The sequence below is a fragment of the Helianthus annuus genome, chromosome 16 (genome assembly GCF_002127325.2).
Source record: "Helianthus annuus cultivar XRQ/B chromosome 16, HanXRQr2.0-SUNRISE, whole genome shotgun sequence".
NCBI lineage: Eukaryota > Viridiplantae > Streptophyta > Magnoliopsida > Asterales > Asteraceae > Helianthus > Helianthus annuus.
Genome location: NC_035448.2, coordinates 98,506,151 through 98,518,497, shown reverse-complemented (window position 1 = coordinate 98,518,497; position 12,347 = coordinate 98,506,151).

The window sequence follows — 12,347 nt, the reverse complement described above, 5'->3', positions numbered from 1 at the left end:
GACTTAAACTCGTTACGGGCAATACGGAAGGTATCCTACTGATACCACTGTGACAACCGGTAATTAACGGCCTCTAATTACGCGATTAACCAACGTTTAATATGATAATAAATAGTGTTTAAGACATAAGTTAACTTAAATAGGCCTTTTGGGATGCCTAGGAACGTCTATCCGGCTTGACGGTATGCCAATGTTGATTTGCGGGAAGACTGCTGAACGATAAGCGGTAACGAACTGACACCGGACAAAATACTGACAACGCCGATAAATATGAGCATTATACATATAACTTATAGTTATGAATGTGGTTTTGCGAAATATTATCCTTTCGAACGACACAAAGCGCAAACGTGAAAGAAAAACGCGGAAACAGTAACGCATCGACAATCAACGACGAAACGGAAGCACCGGATTCAAATTTCGTCTCAGTATTAATATGTTATGACATATTTAGCGCCGTAATCAAATTTTAGTATCCGCAGTTGGAAACGGATAAAAAAAACGGGTTAGAAACGACGACTGAAGTGTTATACGCGATTTAACGCGACTGAAAAAGGTGCGCGCTTATTAACGACGTATGACATAATTTCACGAAATTCTGACCCTAAAACTTTATTTTACGACATTAAACGACAATCGGGTTCAAAATGGGGCCTTGGGAGTGCTATTGGGCCACGCTAACGAATCGAAACATGATAATGGGCCTAGGGCCCAACCCACCACTTAAAACCTAACTATAAATAACTAGTTATAAGAATTTAGAACCCTAATTCCTATTTTCTTCAATCTGCGCACACCACAGACACCCCCTTTCACATTCTTCTTTGCAACTCACTAGAAGAAAACCCTAATTCTCCCAACACAGCCGCATGACTTGGTCTCTTTCACTTCTTCGATCGCCGGAGGTGTATTATCAGTGGCACTCCGGTGCCGGTAATCTAACCGGCCACACATCCATCTCATTATCTCGTACTGCACACCCCCCCACTCGATTCTTTGCTGATGAAGACCACTAGCAGTCCGGAGAAGGAAAGAGAACCACCGCACGCGGCAACGGCGACGGTGGTGCTCGGTCGTTTTCTAATGATGGTCGCCTCCAAAACCTTCGGTGAGTAACTGTTTTCGGGTGAACTTGAATTGTTAGGCAGATTGTAACCCATTTTCTTTGGTTTTGGATGTATTGGTGGTGGTCGACGACGGCACCGTCGGAGCCACGATAGTGGCGGCGACGAGAACAGGCGGTGGTGGTGCTACTGTTCTAGATCGGGTTGCTCGGTTCAAGATGTAAGCCCGAGTCAAGAGTATAAACTCGCTTCAGATCTAGTTTCGGATCACATGGTTAAACGGGTTCGAAGTTCAGTCAACTCAGGTAATGCGGGTCAAGTTAGTGGTGCGGGTTAACTCAGTTTGAGTCCCGGTTGACTCGGTCAACACCGGGTCAACTCAGACAAATCTGGTCAAGGGGTCAACGGCTCATATGTTTAAGTTTCGGTTCACATGGTTCAGATCTTGGTTTCGGTTTCGCGACTCAGTCGGGTTCGAGTCAACGCAACTGCGTTTCGAGTCAAACCCGGTTGACTCGGTCAGCACCCGAGTCAACTCGGGTCAACAGCAGTCAAACAGGTCAACGCCGGTCAACAACAGTCAACGAAGGACCCGGTAAAGTTGTTAGCGTAGCGAAGTGGTTTACATTAGACTTTTAGTTAGTTTACGCGACCGAGCTCGACCCGATTCGACTAATTATTAGTTTAGTTTTGATACTTTGACGAAAACTATATATTGTGATTACTTTGCGTTGAATTATCGTTGAATTTTGAAAATATACGATAACTTTTATTGTCGGGTTATTCTAAAAACAGAGGAAACTCTGTCCGACTTTCATAAAAATCCGAAACACGACACGTATTTATAGTTTCAAAAACGACACTTAATGGAGTTCGAGTTTATTTATTTATTTATTTAAATAAATATAATATATATTTATTTGACGACGATCTACGGTTTACCAAAACGAGGTATAAGTTAACGAAACCCGACGCTTGTTTAACTTATACATAAGGTTTATAATTATTTCAAACATAGATATTCCGCGCCCTTTTGTACGATAAATATAACGCGTATACCTATTTTAAACATCATGGATTCGAATATTATTTCACACATCGACTTCGTACATTTTTTTTATGAAATAAATATAACGGTTTATACTTATTTCAGACGTCGACCTTAAGCTCTCTTATGCACTAAACGTAGTTTGCATATTTATTTCAAACTCTTAGCATCCGGAAACCATATTATATAAATATAATTATTTATATTTCTTTCAATCGTCTAGAATCCGAATTCTTCTAAGATAAATATATTTGTTACATACGTTTCAACGTCAAGTTTTCGAATGTATATATGTACATATATATATTTATTTATTTATTCCCATCCTACGAAAACTACAACGGTAGGTTACCGTATCATATACGACAATTCGAATACGTATCATTATCGATCTACGCCTTCTTTTCACGACGACTAGCACGACTTCGTAAGTATATTTATATTTTTATATATGAATGTATATCCTAAATCATTCGAAAAATAAGTTGTTTTCGAGACTTAGTTTTATCCCGATTATTAATGGGATCAAATAACCATAGTTTGGTTATTTTAAACCAAGATAATAACACCTTTATAGAATCGTTTAGTTAACGATTCGGTAGAGCTCGAACACGTAGTTTATCTACGTTTAATTAGAAACTTATAAGTATTTTCCTTGTTAGGAATACTATAGATGCACGCTAGCTACTTCACATTCTTGGAATGACATCACGGAATCACGTTAAGCTAGCTTTGCACAGGAATGTCAAGGTGAGTTCATAACCCCCACTTTTTACTGTTTTACATTTTTATAAATGTTTTTGGGGGTGGAAAGACATGCAATTTTTTACAAAAGCAAACACTATTTTGATGAACGAAAACACATATTTATAAACCATGTTGCAAATGAATTTCAACGAACTTGAAAGGTTTACGAAAGGTTTATACTAAACATACCGGTTTTACAAAACGTGCATGATTTTCATGACTAGCGACAAGAATGTCCTAGTTACTACAACGGAACTGGGTTGGCCTGCGTACGAAAAACGAGACAACTCAGTGAGATCATATCCCCCTTTTCTTTCAACGTTTCGTTTTACAATTTTAGGGGGGAAATACATGTCAAACTTAGGTATGATTAAGTTATGGAATGAACTCTTAGATCATGTGAGCATAGGCTGTAACTGAGGTGCCATTAATCCTTTTGAGGACCAAGGAACAAAGGTTAGATCTAATGGGTACGGGCGAGCCCCACTCACGGTCCATGGGTGACCACTTAGAGTGCTGTTGTGTCCCAGTCGAGGTGATTCGACACTAAAAATTGCCTACGCGGGTTGAGTACCTCCTATGTCGTCGCACATATTAATGTCCTTGCAAAACATTAATGATCTGTTCATAGACGCTTACATACCAGTTTTAATACTCAGATTTTCAAATGTTTTTAAGATTCATTTGAAGTAAACTCACAAATACATGGATTTACAAACTTTGGTAACGTTTTTCAAACTATACCTAAGTAAGAGGACACGCTGATCCTGCTTACAAAGGTTCGTTTGGGCTCGGCCCATTCTCTCTCGTGCAATGCACAAAGACTCTCGTGGGCTAGACTCACAGTTTTCATATATCATGCCAAGAAAATGATTTTACTATATTTTCTCAGCAACTTTAAAACCGGTTATCAAAAAGATTTATTTTAAATCTTTTCAAAACAAACTATGAACTCGCTCAACTTTATGTTGACTTTTTCGCGTGTTCTTTCTCAGGTTGCATTTTCAAAACTATGGAACGGTTGGAATAGGAGAACCCATGGGAATTCAAGTACTTAGCGGCGTTCATTTTCTAGAAGTCTTAGCTAATTGCTTCCGCTGTGCAATGAAGATACCGGTCCAGTCACGCCATGCTCTGATAATTTCGGGGTGTGACAGATTGGTATCAGAGCTATAGGTTTCAGCGAATTAGGTTTCTGTAGAGATACCTAGGCTTTGACCTCACTTTCCTCTGGGGACTTAGATTTTTAAGACTTGAACATATACAGAACGCCTAGGACTTGAATATGGGTTCCAACCGTTGCCGAAAACAATGAGTCCACAATATTGGTTTTAAACATACACAAGTGTTGTGTTGATAGACGGTTCATGAAACAAATTCATACATTAAGCAAAACTTTGAGAGTTTTGAAAAACATGCATTTAGGACCTTTGGAAACCTATTTTGAAACTCATTAAAAGTCCTGACTTAGAAACCGTGACTAACAACTCGAGCAAACACCATTATGTTATGCCTTCTATGCTATTTCACTTACCCGAGCAGGTAACCTACGTGGAACGAAACGCTAGTGCACAATGATACATGAAACTCAAACTATACGTCAACGGATGTCAGAGCACATCACATTTTACGCGGAACGAAACGCAAGTGCGCGAATATACGTGAAACTTAAACTATACGTCAGCGGACGTCGAAGTACATCACACACGACTTTCGAGGCAAGGCCTTGGGAAAACACAAACGATCACGACAACAACGATGCTAATCTCGATAGCGAGAGAACAACAACCGAAATGCAGTACTTTGCCACGTGATCCTGCAAATGACACGAGTCACGCTGAGGTACGTTAAAACAAGATTTCACAACAATCGATGCTTAGTCTAAATAGACTCACAATTATTGGTGCTGCAAAAGAAGTCACATGTCTCCGCATCCCCCCTATTTCATTTATGGCGATTAGGCTATGTTTGACATTCTATGGTAATGTCACCTAACAACTGGTCATCACACGAAATTCCAGGTAAAGTCCTTAAATTTCTTTTATTGAAATTCCGACTTTTGCATCTAGTGAGTAGATTTTTTTTTACATTTCTACTTCCCCCTAATGGTCATTGCATCACAACGATTTTCTTTCATGATAGTGAACACTCATTTGCTTATTTCTTGACAAATTCGTACGCTACACATGCATTGTTTGTTACGCATGTGGTTTCACTTCGAATGGTTGTTTTGTTAACATCTCATATGTTATTTCACTATATTAAATCTTTGCATTGTATTCTACACGACCCGTATTATTGTAAAATGTTGACTCCTTGGTTTCGAGTCAACGGATTTCTTGGAAAGCTCATTTTCTTTTGAGTGGCATACATGTTTTTTTTCGTTGTGGCCATGTCGAAATTTTCTTATTGATACATGAATTCATTGTTGGATTATGTTTAAACTAAGTTCAATTGATTGAACTTGATTGCAATATATATTCGATTCAAGATTCCATATGATGGATTGAGGCCATCATATTCGAAATAATCCCAACAAGCACTTCATTTGTTTTGAACCATAATAGGCTTGTTTGGTCTTTGACTTCATTGAATCGTTTCCTTGATCACGATCACCTTGTGGTGACGTTTTCACAAATTTGAAGCTTGCGCTAACCTCGTCTACACACATCATGTACGGATTTAATTATTTATCTATTTGTTTATTGATATTAAATCCGCTTGTTCGATTTATTGTATTAAATCAGTCTTAATGCAATTGTGTGTTAAGATAATGGTACCCAAGTTCATGTTAAATATTCCGGTGTACCTTTTAGTGGTTCTTTCGCCATCAAGCGAACATTTTGTGATATTTATTGCTTTTCATCTTCGCTCGAAAACATTGTTTATTTGTTTCGTTTTCAATTGAAAATCCTATGAGAATTGTTTGAAACAGATATTCAGGTTTACTTCGTTGAATCTCTCACTTGATTTCAAAACACGGTGATACTTGTCCAGTCACCACTATCGTTGAATTATTTCATTCACTACGACACCTTGTGGCGTCGGTATAAACTTGTCGCTTGGGCTAATCATGATTGAGCGTTTCATGCAAAACACAGGTGATACTTGTTCGATCACCACTATTATTGAATTATTTCACTCACTACGACACCTTGTGGCGTCGGTATAAACTTGTAGCTTGTGCTAAACACGATCAGCGGTCTCATGCGAAACTATGTATGCTTTTCGTTTGACACACCATTTAAGTAGTCTTAATGCAACTATGTATTAAGATGATGATACACCAGGTTCGGTTGTACTTCATTTCGGTGTATCCTTGCAACTCAACAATGTCAACACATTGATTTTATCTTATTCGTTTATTGGTTCAATAGTTGACAAATCATTTCATGATTCTATCTATTTGAGCTTGTTGGATCAAGTTTTCAATCATACAACAACCAACGCAAGTTCCGTTGGAAGAAAATTCTTTTGCGCCAAAAATTGATTTGCAGCTTGTGAACGTTCATTTGGAATTCCATTGGTTGAATTTCCTCTTTTGTTGAACCCAGTAAACCTAGTCACATTAGTGATAGTATCACAACATCTCGTTCACTTGACATCGATTTCAAGAACAAAATCAGTTAAACCATTGGGTTCCTATTGATGCAAAATGTTCTTACAAAGGTAAATACTTTTAACTTATTTTCCGTTATACGGGTTTAGGTTACGGTATCTAAAATACCGCTTGGTCGGGCAATTGACCCCAACTCATTAGTAGTTGGGTATTATCAATGTGACCCGTTTGAAAACTTGCTTTGTTGGCTTGACGCCTTTGGGGGCTTAATGACCATGTCCCGGCTATCCTTGGCAGCATTTACGAATGGCCACGACCTTGACATCCCGGTGTAGGCGTACACCGGCATTATGTCTATAATTATAAAAGTGTGGCCGTTGGTTACCCGCCACAGTTTTATACTATGTGGTGTGTCTATTAAACTTTAACCCGATACGACTCGGGCGACCGAACGCATAGTAACATGTAATTCTTTACAAGATTTGATTATAAATTATCCCAAGTTATAAAGAGTTTGTGCCTTGAGCATTTAAACCAATTTTATCAAACATTTTACCAAAGTGTCGGTTGAATGTATTTACCAGTGTAAACTGACGTATTTTCCCAAAAAGATTAAATGCAGGTACCAAACGTAATCGGCTGGCTATAGCTCCTTAGCATCTTAAAGAGTCTCGCAAGCTTTTGATGCCTTGTCTGTTGAACAATATTTTTATGTATATTTGATCCCTGTGGATTTTATTTCAACGAACAGTGATACTTTGATATTACGGCAAAGGTTGAAATATATTTATCTTTATGCTTCCGCTGTGCATTCATATAATTGTGTGGTTTGACTATATTGTTGCCAACTACGTCACGGTAATCCCCCACCGGGCCCACCGGTGAGACACATGGAAATCGGGGTGTGACAGGTTGGTATCAGAGCCAACACTGAGTGAATTAAACACTAACCTTTGTGTTTAATCTCAGTTACACAATTGCACATACTTGAGTCTAGACAAGAACATAGGACAAATTCGAATTGATTATTCCAGTTTGTCTTTTTATTGTTATTGTTATTTAAAGTTTTGAAAGCAGGAATTATGCCACCTGCAATCAGACGAGGAAGAGGAGGAAGAGGCAGAGGAACGATCATTACTCACAATGATCACGAAGCTGGACCGTCGAACACGCGGGCTCCTTCCAGTACAAGGAGTGAAGAACCACAGAGACGAAGAAACATTTTTGAACCTGCGAGACATTCTACCTCGCATAGCTCAACACCCTCATACCGCCATTCATTTGGACCAGACTCGGAAAATAATCCCAATAACCCTCAACCATCCTTTTTACCTCTACAGCGATCTGCATCGCACCGTGCTTTTGATGATCCCACTCCTTACTTCAGAGGTCAGTTTAACCCAGCAGATTACATTCAGGAACCTGTAGGCTTTGTCCCGTTAGGACCACAGGATCACTTCTCAGAAGACCATATGGATGAGGACACAGATCCCATAGAACCTGCTCGTGGTACGCCCACACATCCTATCGAAATCTCTGATGGATCTTCTTTTCATGGCACACCTTATCAAGGGCCAGATAGTTTTCAAGCGCTGTTCAACCAGCACGAGTGGTACTTCACACCCTCCCATCAGACATCGCAACAGCAGCAGCAACAGCAAGATCCCTCTGAGGATCCACGTTTCGTGGCAGTTACGCCACCACCTCCGCCACCGGTTCAACCAGAAATGCCTGATCCGCCAAGGCGTAGGAGATCGGGTGCTCGTATGTCCACCCGAAGAGGGGAATTCCACTTCAGCACCCCTCGACACTCTAGTGGTAGTCACTACCCGCCACTACAAGAAGAAGGACCTTCAAGTCCAGTACAGGAGGCGAACTCCGCACCAGTTGCACCATCTTCGCCACCATTTGGGTATGACCACCCAATACCTGCATACACGGGTCCAACGGCATACAACTCGTTCGAACAACCGTCGCACACGCATTACAATTACAACTATGAGCGCGACCCATATGTAATAGCGGCTAGGTATAATGCCCGCTATCCTGACGGAGCTTTTGGAAACCTAGGGATACCGGATTACTCAGCTCATGGGTATCCAGCACCTCCTAGACCTCCAGTTCTGCAACCGGCGCCACAACCACGTTTCTCTCCTCCTGAACAAGAAGAAATCCTCCATCGGTTAAGTCGTGTGGAACGGGATTTCGAGGAAGAACGAAAGAACAACAGGGGATTCCTTAAGGGTCTAGCAAACCTGTTGAAGGGCAAGAAGAAGAAACGTGACCATTAGTCCTTATATATGTTCTGATGTAGTGCCTGTTTTAAATAAGTCCCTACGTGGACATTTATCGTATTTCAGTCCCTACGTGGACTTATCTTTATAGTCCCTGTGCGGACACCTATCTTGTATTGGTCCCTGCGTGGACTTGTCTCTTTATTAACCTCTATGTAGGAATGTACTTGTTTAAAAGTCCCGTTTAGGGCAGCGTGTAATCGTATTTGAAGTTTATGGAATGTTATGTTATAAATTTCATTTTTGTAATACTATATATGAAATAAATCAAAATCATTCCTTTTAAATTTAATCTGCCTAAATAAAGAATCTTAAGAGTGAAACCTAGCCAGGTGTCTTTTTAGACCCGGCCAAGATGGTAACACCTGATTAAAAGATTCAGAATTCCAGTTAACCTCCGTAATCACGTTAACGTTCATGGCAGATGTGATTCGTTAAAATCGCACACGTCATTCTTGAATAAGAATCCTTCTAAGGATTACAAAACTCAAATTAATGATATAATAAATCATGGGTTAAATCATCAATAAAGATGATCATTTATTAAACATCCATTAGTGATGTAGTGCCTACAGGCCGAATTATTAAACATCCATTAGAGATGTAGTGCCTACGGGCCATGATGATTGTCATATAAGACAAAGGACAGTGGTGGTCTATGACTCCTTGTCAGAAAGGGTAAAAGGACTACGGTTCAAACGTTCATACCTTGATTCTCTGTAATCTCGGCTAATATTATAAAAACGTCCTCGTGACTAGGCTTTTGTGCCAATAACAATGTTATTTGTAATTAGGATAAGTATGTTCAAATCCTAAGTAAAAGTGAGTAACAAATTAACCAGATATGGTCTCTGTTACCATGGTTAATGAATTGCCATAAAAGACAATTCCATAATAAACTCCTAAATAAAATTTTCGTTATCTTCTGTAACAGATTCAAGTTACCATGGCTGACCATAGTGGAGAAAATAGCCACTCGAAGGAAGACGAATATGATAACGCCCAAGTTCATCTGACGAGCGCAGAGTTGAAAGCTCTTGTCGATAACGCTGTCAAGGCAGCTCTGGATCGACAATATGAGGAATATACTGAATCTCGGAGCCGAACCATATCCAAACCACACTCAAAGCCAAGGACACACTCAAAATCTCACAGCAAACCGCTGTCCAAGCCTAAAAAGGACGATGATAATCATTCGTCCAATGAAAACAGTGTCCGTCAAGAAAGAGTATATACTGACGCATCTCGCGCCAGAGGCTGCACCTACAAGTACTTTGTATCATGCAAGCCCCGGGACTTCACTGGGGAGAAAGGAGCGGTCGATTGTATAACATGGCTTGACGAGATGGACACCGTGGTGGACATCAGCGGCTGTGGGGAAAGAGACGTGGTAAAGTTTGTGTCTCAATCATTCAAGGGCGAGGCCCTGGCTTGGTGGAGGTCGTTGGTTCAGGCCTCGGGAAAGGCTGTTCTATACAGCATGACATGGGAGGAATTCGTTTCTCTCATTAAGGAGAATTACTGCCCTCAACATGAGGAGGAAAAGATAGAATCCGATTTTCTATCATTAGTGATGACAAACCTTGACTGCCAAGCTTACTTAACGAGCTTCAACACGATGTCTCGGTTGGTTCCATATCTGGTAACCCCGGAGCCAAAGAGAATCGCTCGTTTCATCGGTGGGTTAGCCCCCGAAATAAAGGCAAGCGTGAAGGCCTCTCGGCCAGCGACCTTTCGATCTGTAGCCGATATATCTTTGTCCCTTACTCTGGATGCGGTCCGACAAAGATCGCTAAGGAACAAAGAAGCTGAAAAGAGAAAGCGTGAAGATGAAACTTCACGGAGGTCGAGCAAGAAACACCGTGGAGATGGTGATAACAAGAGGGGGTCGGAGTCAAGGAAGGATGGGCAACAGTCTGGTGAAAAGCCCAAGTGCAAGACTTGCAAGAGACATCACTTCGGAAAGTGTAGGCTCGACTCAAACTCGCAGACTCAGTCGAAGTCGTATACATGCGGGTTGTGCAAGTCAAAGGACCACAAAACTGTGGACTGCAAGAAGATAAAAGATGCAACTTGCTATAACTGCAGCGAGAAAGGGCACATTAAGAGCAACTGCCCTAAATATGCCAAGAAGCCAGAAGAGGCCAAGAAGAACAATGCTAGAGTCTTCAGGATGGAGGCGAAAGAAGCAGTGCTGGATGACAACGTAATCACAGGTACTTTTCTCGTGAATGATATCTTTGCAAGAGTACTTTTTGATTCGGGCGCTGATAAGTCTTTCGTAGATCATAAATTTTGTAAATTGCTTAATATGCCTGTCAAAACCTTAAACGTGAACTACGAGGTAGAGCTAGCAGATGGAACCATAGAAACCGTCTCCACTGTGTTAGATGGATGTGTGATATCCATTAAGAACCACTCTTTTCCTCTATCTCTACTTCCCTTTAAATTGGCCGGTTTTGACCTAGTGTTGGGTATGGACTGGTTATCTCACAACCAGGCCCAAATCGTCTGCAACAGAAAGCAGATTGTGATAAAGACTCCGGCTGGTGAATCGCTTACCATTCGGGGAGATACCCAGTACGGATTGCCTGAGCAAGTGACTATGCTCAAAGCTTCAAAACGTCTAAAGAAGGGTTGTGTCATCTACATGGCACAGGTGATCATTGAAGAGCCTAAATCGAAGATAGAAGACGTTCCCGTCATTTCGGAGTATCCAGAAGTTTTCCCTGAAGATCTGCCTGGTTTGCCACCAGATAGGCAAGTGGAATTCAGGATTGATATCATCACTGGAGCAGCACCTATTGCTAGAGCACCTTACAGGCTAGCACCAACCGAGATGAAGGAGTTAAGGACCCAGCTGGATGAACTACTGGCTAAAGGTTTCATCAAACCTAGTTCGTCTCCCTGGGGAGCACCTGTCCTGTTTGTTAAGAAAAAGGACGGATCGATGCGTCTGTGCATCGATTATTGCGAACTTAATAAGGTCACGATAAAGAATAGATATCCCTTGCCGAGGATCGACGATTTGTTCGATCAGTTACAAGGGGCGAGTTATTTTTCGAAGATCGACTTGAGGTCAGGCTACCATCAACTGAAAGTCAGAGATGAAGACGTGCATAAAACAACATTTAGGACTCGCTACGGTCACTACGAGTTCCTAGTGATGCCTTTTGGGCTCACTAATGCACCGGCTGCGTTCATGGATCTCATGAATCGCGTCTGCAAGCCGTACTTGGACAAATTCGTCATCGTTTTCATCGACGACATCCTTATATACTCGAAGAACCGAGCTGACCATGAGAAACACCTTCACTGTATTCTCAAACTGCTACACCATGAGAAACTCTATGCCAAATTCTCTAAGTGCGAATTCTGGCTACGAGCAGTCCAATTCCTAGGACACGTTGTCAGCGAGCGTGGTATCCAGGTGGATCCCGCTAAAGTAGAGGCTGTCATGAATTGGCAAGAGCCAAAGACGCCTACTGAGATTCGTAGTTTCCTGGGGTTAGCAAGATACTACAGGCGATTCATTGAAAATTTTTCAAGGATTGCTGCGCCCTTAACTTCCTTGACCAAGAAGAAGGAAAAGTTTGTTTGGGGCCCTAAGCAGCAAGAGTCCTTTGATATTTTAA